Source organism: Pinus tabuliformis, chromosome 3_1 (assembly GCF_031772625.1).
Source record: "Pinus tabuliformis cultivar Carrire ecotype Pingquan chromosome 3_1, CPIR1, whole genome shotgun sequence".
Lineage (NCBI taxonomy): Eukaryota > Viridiplantae > Streptophyta > Pinopsida > Pinales > Pinaceae > Pinus > Pinus tabuliformis.
In genome coordinates, this window is record NC_142301.1 from 167,284,272 (window position 1) to 167,294,029 (window position 9,758).

Sequence of the window (9,758 nt, forward strand, 5' to 3'; positions counted from 1 at the left end):
GAATTTCCTAAGTAATAGGGGCTAATTTCCTCAAGGAATAGTGCAAGGAAATAAGAGCTTGGAGGAATTGAAAATTGGCTAAGTGTTGGCCAAATTCAGTCAGTCAGGTAGAGAGATAGATCATACACTTGCAGGTTGTGCTTAAGCTTGAGGAAGCATATGTATTCATCTCTATTCTCTGATTAATGCAATACAGATAGGAAGGGGTTTTGAGTAATTTCTTTCCCCTAGATAAATCTTTATGCATGATGTTTCCTTTTTCATGTCAATGATTTGTGTTATAGATTGTGAATTAATGCCCACGGAGCAGTAAAGTAGCTTTGAGTATTGTGTTTTAGTAAATTTCATGAGCAGTTTTGAATCTACATAAATTTATACAATCATAACTCACCATGTCTTTGTGCTTATTCTATTTCTCTCCTTCTTCGACATCAATGGAAAATACGGTGATTTTTCAACTACTTTTGTCTTTTATGCCACTAAAGACCACTTCCCCTTACAATAACACTTACTCTTAGTTTAGGAAGCATCATATGTGACAATTGTATTGTCTTAGATGTTGCAGCAATGTGCCTGTGGCACCCATGTGATTAGTAATGTAATGAACTATAAATGTGTTTAGTAAAAAAATCAACTATTCCAAACTGCAGTAATCTTCATAAATTCCGTATTTCAGGTTCCACATACATAGCAGGTGAAGATTGTGAGTCGTTGCATATCCATCTTTGTGGTCATACTTTGCAACAATTTGATACAAACACATTTTTAAAAATTGAAATTAGTGTTTCAATTCCCACTTGGAAGGTAACAATTGACTATCACAAATATATTTCTCACATGGTCATTCTCTTAGGAGAATTTTAAAAAGAAACATATTCCGATTGTCCTAGAAACTCTAGAAAAAGGAATCATCATGTCCTCTTGGTGCATTTTTTGTTAATGAAACAAAAACATTTTACCATCCCTTCCTTTAACGCCCAAAATCCCAACTTCTTTGTATATACTAATTGATAGTGTTGCCTCAGATAATAAATCTCTTCAGGAAAACTATAATTTTTTTGTAAACTGGTCATTTCAGACACAATATCCTGCTAAAAATGGTGAAGATCCTTTTCATTGGACAAATTATATTGAGACTTTAGCTTCCTTCCAATAAATTCATTGGTACCGCTGGTGCCCACTACAAGAATTATCATAAAATCAAAGCTAAAATTGGGCCTTTATAGAGCTACAGTGGATCACCAAATATGACTTAGAATTTCTACCAGTTTCTCTCCTCAATATCTTTCACTCATGTTTTTTGCAGCCTCAATAAAATTCACATCTTTCCCACAAGCATATCATCTATAAAAGTTCAGTTATACATTATTCACTATTCTTTCCTCAACATGAACTTCTATGCTTCTCGGAATTGAATGGATGTGTATTCAGGGAACTTCATCACTTTCTCATATCAGTTGGGAAATTAGGACTTCTGATCACACTGTCAGTTACTCAATATGCCACTAAGGAGTTTCTTGCTTACAACCCTCCATCCTAATTTTTACCTCAACACTCAATGGCATCATTTAGATGTATCACAACTTTGATTTCAAAGTAAAATCATGATAATTTCCAAATGATGTGATGGATGTCAAGACCAACACAGAAAGTTTTAGCAGATTTAATCTCATGCCATCTATGTCTCCATATTAAGGTAATCATCCTTGGTAAGGATTACATCTATTTGGCATTCATGGAAAGGTAGCATGGAAGTGATGACCTTCCTTAATCCATAATAGGATCTTGAACAAGCAAGGCCAATTCATGATTTTCTATCTTTGGTTCTACTTGTTTTCTTCTCCAAACTTGGTTAGGTTTTTCAAAGAACTTTTCTTCTTTGATTTTCTTAGGAACCCACTTCATCTCACTTTTGTAGTCTCATGCTATATGACCAAAATTGTGACATTGATAGCATTCTTTATTGAACTTAAATAGTGGAGTAGTTGAACTGTGATAGTCATTTTATCTTGTTTTCTTGTAGCATGCTCTACAATCTCTAGCTTTATGACCAAAATTAGTGCATGAATAACAATAACCAGAGAAAATGCTTATGTACTTGAATGAGTAGCCTTCTCTTGACGATATTTTTAATTTTTTCTAGCTTGGAGGAGCCTTGGACCTTTGTCTATCGTTATTGTTGCTTGCATTATTTATGAATCCATTGAAATCATCTGCATATCTTTTTCGTGAAGTGGTTCTTTGAAACTCATATTGATTTCCTTTCTTGCTTTCACTCGGACTAGAGCTCTGAAGGATATGGATCTTAGGTTTTATTTTAATTTTGTTTTTAGGTGACTTAGGGTTTGTTACCACACAATCTAGCAGGACCTTAAGTAATGGAAACCTAAGGGACAACTACTAGACTAAGTGAAAACAATGGGGCAATGACCCACTATCACCTCAAACAAGGTCTCCTACTCTTTACGGACTTTCACTGATGGGAGGAATCTGAGTAGGAAGGGAATCACTTAGGATGGATAAATAAATGACTTAGGTATGAAGTGATTTCACCGAGCCCATTCAAGGAGATACGCAACAATGACTCAATGCTTCAAGGAAGCTAACATGCTCTTCAAGAAGATCTTTAAGATGAAGAGATCAAGACCTAGGGTTTTGGATATGATGATGCTTATGGTTTGGATATGATGATGAAAATAAGTATTCCTAAGGTCAATATTCTAGGAGATAAGGCAGGGCCTCTCAAATAAGCCCTATGTAATGATTTAAAATGTCTAAAAGGTTATTTTCTCTCATTGAGAGACCTAAGAAAGACTTGTTCTAGACCTATGATTTTATGAATTGTCGTGGGAATAAATGCTTCAAAATTAATCACTAGGTCAAGGAAAGGGAGGGGAAAGTGTTTCTTGAGATTTATTACGATGAATACTATGTTCATACAACCCTTAACAAAGCCACCTATCCTAGGAAATAAAAGCTAGGCTTCCATTCAATGGCACAAGAATTTATGGATGGATCACCGTGAGAAATACACCAAAATTTGAGATCCTCTAGGAAAGACACCAAGGAAGATTCTTGTCCACATAAAGTCCAAAATTTCTCCCTCTAAAAGACTTTTCTTGATGCTCTAGCTAGTTGTCCTAGGAAAGAGGGGCCAAAAAATTTAAGGAGAAAAGATGGAGAAGAGAAGGGTTGATAACCAAATTAATTAGGCCAATTCCTTCTCCCTTGGGCCCTTATGGAGTCCTAGATGCATTAGATAAGCCAAATTTGTCCTCGAGGAGGTTAAAATATGATTCCCTAGCTACCACCTTTCAGCAATTACCTACTATTAGAATATGGAGTTTCATGAAGAAAAATAATGTTTCATCACTAGTAACATTCATTACATGCTATACCATGAATAACATATGCAAGAGCCCACCAAATAACTTTCAAAATTATCTTCAATGAAATTAGGGCACAATAGCATTTACTCTAGTTGCAGCAATTACATACATTAGACAATTTGCAAAGAAATATGTCATTAACAAGAACACTTACAAAATAGTCATGCAATATATCCATCCACATTCAAGAAGTAGCTCCTATTGAGAAATCAATATACTTATAAATTAGGGTGATTTCTCTTACTCGATAATTACTTGTGAATGGTATTGGCCTTTTATTACTTATATTATCTTCTCTTTGTTGAAAAGTGTAACTAGGTTCGATCTTCATAATGTCTATTGTAATCATAATTTTACATATTTGATGTAAAAAAAAAGTGCATTATGCTTTATGCATGGGTTTTGTGCTCAAGGGAGCTTTATTTATATGTCAAGCACCCATTGAGTGCTTCTAGGTTTGTCATAGAATTATGAAGTCAAAAGAGGCATTATCATACATGTAAGACCCCTTTGAGCATGTTGTATATTGTAAAGAAAATTTATGCTAAGTCAAATGTGTCAAATAGATCCTCTAAGACCTTGTCAACAAGTGAATATCAATTTGGCCTTCATGAGACGACAAGTTGGCCTAAAGGAAACAACTCAACCTAGAAAGAATACTATATATAAGACTTTGACCTCATCTAAAGATCATCCAATTAGCTCTCAACGGATTATATATAAGAGGAGAAAAGGACGAAAAAGGAAGCCTAATACCTAACAAACAAGGAGAAGGAGAAAGTGAAGTTTTGGGATTGTTTTTGAGCCATTATCCTTCACACGAGCGAGATAATTAGGGAACCTATTGAAGCAACTAATATTGAATTGCAAAAGTCAATTTAGGGCATCAATAAGCATACTTTGCAAGTCGAGTTCTATAGAACAAAGAATCAAGTCAATTGAAGGAGAAAGCAGGAAAAAATCAACATCTTCTCCATGCGTACAAGAACTAGGGTTTTTGCAGAAGAAATTGTTGGGGTAGAAGTTGCATAAGAAACTTTTGAGGTCGAAGTTGTAGAAGAAACTATTGAGGTCAAAGTTGCAAAGAAAAATGTTGGGGTCAAAATTGTTAGAGAAGTTACTGGGGTCAAATTGTTGAAGTTTCTAGAAGGAAGCTCGTCAAAGAGAAAGGATTGACTTGGTCTTGGAGGGGACTTTGACAAAGGTCTTAGGTCTTGGAATTATTTATTTGAAGCTCTATAAGAAGAGGAATTCTTGTGGGTTTTCCTCCCAGGAGAAGAGGTTTTGACCGTGGCTAATAGCCTATATCTTGTGACCTCTTATCTCATTATTATTTATTGTTTCGTAGTTGTTTGATGATAAGAATATTGATTATAATAAAATGAAAGAAGAATCTAGTCAAGTTAAGTAAAAACACATCACAAGCAGTTATCAAAGTAAAATAAATCACCTAATCTAGTTGCCCCTATATTTCTCAACATGGTATCGAAGCTAAGGTGACAAGACAAGAAGAGGCAAACTGAAGAGCACATCATTGAAGAAGGACACTCAAGGTCCGAATACAAGAAGATCATCAAGAAGTACTAATCCACATATCATCTTGAAGGAAGTATCTAAGAAGCATCAAGTAGGAATACCCATCTCATCACAACAACCATACAATCTAGAAACAACAACAAGAAGAAGACTTCAAAGACTCTACTTTCAAGAAGAACTCTACCTCCACTCAAAGAAAGAAGGGCTACCATATTCTACATTTCTACATCCTAAGGAAGCAAGAAGAAGCATCACCATCATCATCAAATAAATCAAGGGGATCTCCCTCTTTTTTAAGAAAGATCACAATTCAATCATATTTGAAGAAAGACATATCTCGAAGAAGTATTGTCATCTTCAAGGAAGAAAACATCAATCATCATCAAGAAATGCATCAAGTTGAAGATATCATCATCAAAGGAGTGTCTTCACCTGACAAGTAAGTATATTTATATCTATGTTTGAATCTACAATCAAAATGACTTCATTATACAAGGAAAGAAATAAATTAGTTGGGTCATCATATTTCCTTGCATGAAATAAGAGGATAGATTTGATCCTCATGGAGAATGAAGTTATCGAATATGTTAAGAATTCAATATCCAAACCATCAGAATAAGAAACTCAAGCACTATCGAAGTATATGAAAGGAGAAATAAGGGCTCAAAGAATCCTTATAGAACAACCAAGGATTCCCTCATCCCATATGTAGCAAACTTTGATAAATTGAAAGAAATCTATGATAAGTTGGTAGAATTGTTTTTCGTAAGCACTACAGGAGAGGTTATACCTTTGATAACTAAACTATACAAGATAGGTATAAAAGGAAGAATGGATAGCCTCATATCTTATGAAGGTGTCACAAATAAGGGACCAACTACAAGAGTTAGAGGAAATATTGTTTGATAAAGAAATGACCATCGTTGTGCTTAATGAACTACCTGATGAATGGAGAAACTTTGTATCAAGTATCTATGGAAATAATGAATCCACTCCATTCTGTGAACTTTTTTCATTATGTAAAAGTGAAGAAACTAGGTTAAAGAAAAAGAGCAATGTTGGATCAAATGAACAAGTTCAAGCATATGTTGTCATGGTCAAGAGAAAAGGAAATTTTGGAAGGTTTGGTCCTCAAAAAAAGAAAAAGAAAGAGATTGATATGTCTAAGATATAATGCTTGAATGCAACGAATATGAGCACTTTTAAAGGAATTGTCCCAAATTCAAGGACAACAAGAAGAGAAAGGAAATAAATGAAGCCCATGTTACCGAAGAAGTGGAAGAATCGGAAAAGAAGAAATCAAAGGAGGAAATGAAATATCTCTACTATGACTGAGATAATCTCCTTCACTCAGTTATTTTCAGTTTTGTAGAAAGGATTTATGATAGCATAAAGATGAATTAGAGTTTAAATAGAGATGACATTATCATAGAAGCTTGGAAAGAAGCTGAAGTAGAATTCTACATGGTTGTAGTAGTCATCATGATATAAAGAAAGTAGTTCATGGCATCTCCATTGGAAGCATATAAGGACAACTGAAGTAGCAATATATTTGGTTGGAAAAAGTTCATCTAGCATGATAGAAGATAAATAAAGGTCACCATACATCATCATTAGAAAGGAGCACTTGTAGAATGAGGATCATCGAGATCCTCCACTAGAATATTTATGATAATTTTCACTTGGAAGAAGTGTCTCGTTGATAGTCTATGGTCCACCTTATGTAGGATCCACTGGTAAGGTATGATGACAAAGATGTGAAGCATGTTGAATTGTTTGACGTACTTTCAAACAAGAAAAAGGAAGTTGTTGGAAAGAATTCTAGATGACCAAAATAAGGAAAAGGTATGTATATATTTGATACATAAACTTATGTCATCATATGGTTGCAGATAGAAAGGTTCAATGCTCTATATCATGAGCATGATCAAAGAAGAAGGATATCTTCCATTAGAATGAAGTATGAATGCATGTAGATAATGTTCCTTAAACTTTTCTTCATATTGATAAGATGAAGTCAACATAATATGACCTCATATAGAATATGAGATGGTTGACAATCGTGACTCCTATGATGAAGGAACTATGTATAGAAGTTCCTAGGGAAGTTATATGTCAAGAAAGGAAGAAGAGTTCGTGAAAGATGCAACAATTATCACATAAGATAATATAAGTTATCAACATATGATAACTAGAAGAATTAGTCATGACATCTCCATGGAGAAGGTAACCCTGATAAAGTCCATAAAGAAAGGAGACCAGGGGAAATTTCAAGGATGCAAGTTAATCTTAAAGTTTAGCAACCTTGGTGAATCTTATTAGTCCCTAATGTCAAAAATTTTAAATATTTGATGATGATTTTTTTAAAATGTTTAGATTTATAATTTTTTTATATTAGACAATATATAATATTGTCAATTTTTAAGGTAAAACAATTTTATACTATAAAATTTTGACGAATTCATTTTTAGAAAAATGGAAATTGGCGAATCTTTTTTTTTTTTAAATCATGGAATATTAGCCCACCTGCAAATATTAGCCCCTAAAATTTTCCCTGAAGGAGACCCTTGACATTGAATGTCTTAGAGATGGAAGTATTCATGTGCCAGATGTTGATGTTGCATGAAGTTGATGTCATGACAAAATACCATCATAAAAAAGGTAATTTTGATTTTATGTTCATTTTTTATTTTTGAAATCATCTGGTTGGGTTGAAATAGGGCTACCAAAAGAGAGTTGTAGATTTTACCTACAAGTAATATTTGTGTGATTGGATGGAATATCTTGAAAGAAACATGACTTGGAAGAGGTAGTTGTATGAAGAAAAACGAGATGTGGACTAGAAGATCACTTTCCAATAAAGAGAAGGATGACATGACTATAGGTTCAACACTATGGTTCATTGAAGGGAATGTAATGGAGAAGATGGTCAATGACATACGATAAAGTGATGATGAAAAAGGCTCCATGATGAAGAATATGACGTTCGTGACATTAGGAAGAGGAGCCCTACAAGCAGCTGATAGTACCATGATCTCCACCAAAGAGTAGAGAGTTGTTGTCGGAAACAAGTCCCTAGTTGTTAGGTCCCTATACTACTAGTGTAACCCCTTATTGTTATTAGTGAAAACCCCTTATTCTATTGTTGTGCCCATGTAGTCCCCATATTGTTATTATTGTGCCCCATAGAAGGCCACTATTGTTATTGTTGTGCCCTTACATTATTATTGTTATGTCAACTCTGATTATATTATGACCCCTTAGACTCCTATATATAGAAAGGAGGTATTGTCATTTTTATCATCCAAGAATTGTTCATTTGTGTAATGTAAATGAGGTTTACCCCTCGAAGAGTGTTATTTTGAAGGCGTTTATCTATCTTTTCTATCTTTTTGTGAGTTGTTTTCATAACATTGGTATCAAAGGTTCGATTTTAGGATTTCGTTGCTCTAAACAGGTCATCGTGACATTGTTTACTATAAAAAAAAAATATGTGATGTTTCAAAAGCGCAAAAAAAAACCCATTTAAGCCGAAATATCTCTGAACCGCGAGTCCAAATTTCAGATCTTGTCTCACTATATTTTCGGAGATATGATCTGCGGAAGTTAGGATTTTTGAAAGCTCCAAAATTCCATTTCAAACAGGTCATCGTGGCATTTTCGCTATAATTTGTTTTCTACGAATGTTAAGACTCTGAAATTAAAAACCATTTGAGCCGGAAACTTGCTGAAGCTCGGGCCAAAATTTCTAATCTTGTTTCGCTATAGTTTCGGACATACAATCCAAGACATTTAGGGTTTTGGCAGACCCTCAAATTACATCCCAAACAGGTGACCTTGGGAAAATCGTCATAAATTTCTCTCTGAGCATCAGATTACAATTTCGTAAGAAGTTACAGGAAGAACACGGACTGTAGTTTTCTGTGTAGCAGTTGCAGATCCTAAGGTTGCAAAAGTGACACATGGCACTTGGTACAAGTTTTCTCTACTAAACTAGTCTATAATCAGGTCATTGTGAGAGATTTGACATAACTCTTCCTTATAGAATCCAATCTTGATCAGACTTGCGGGGTTAGAAAGAGGACTGATAGGGACACCACAAGATGAAATTTCAGACCTTGGAGATCTGAAATTATAGAGTTACAACCATTTCAAGATCAAGCTCCTAAAATCAAGAAAAATCAATATGAGGAAGTTTGATGGAAAGGATCGGGTAAATTGGATACTACAGATGGAGAAATATTTTGATCTACATGAGGTACAGCTATTACAAAAGGTACATATTTCATCTTTATATTTAGAACCGAAGAAAATTTTTATGGTATAAATGGCTTTGCTCTCATAAACCACTTGTCACTTGGTCAATCTTCATGGAAGAAATGATAGCACATTATCAGGATACAAAGAGTAACACCTTCTTTAACCAATTGATAAATCTCAAACAAAAGGGTTCAATGGCATAGAACATTGAGGACTTCCAAAAATTGAATATAAGGGTAAATGATATTCCAGAGAAGCAAAGGGTTGATGTCTTCATAGGGACTTTAAAGGATAACATTCAACATGAGGTTCGTCTTTGGGAACCTAATTCATTGGAGAAGGCATTCAAGTGGGCAAGAAAAATTTAAAATGGAATTATGAAAACAAGGAATTATACCACTCAAAACTATAAATATGGAAGTGTTTTTTCTCCTAGACTTCCACAACCTACAAGGTTTACACGACAACAATTGGAAGAAAAAATATAAAAAGGGCTTTCTTACAGTTGTGATAGCAAATACACTAAATGTCATAAGTGTGCTGAGAAGAGATTATTTTACATAGATTGTGAAG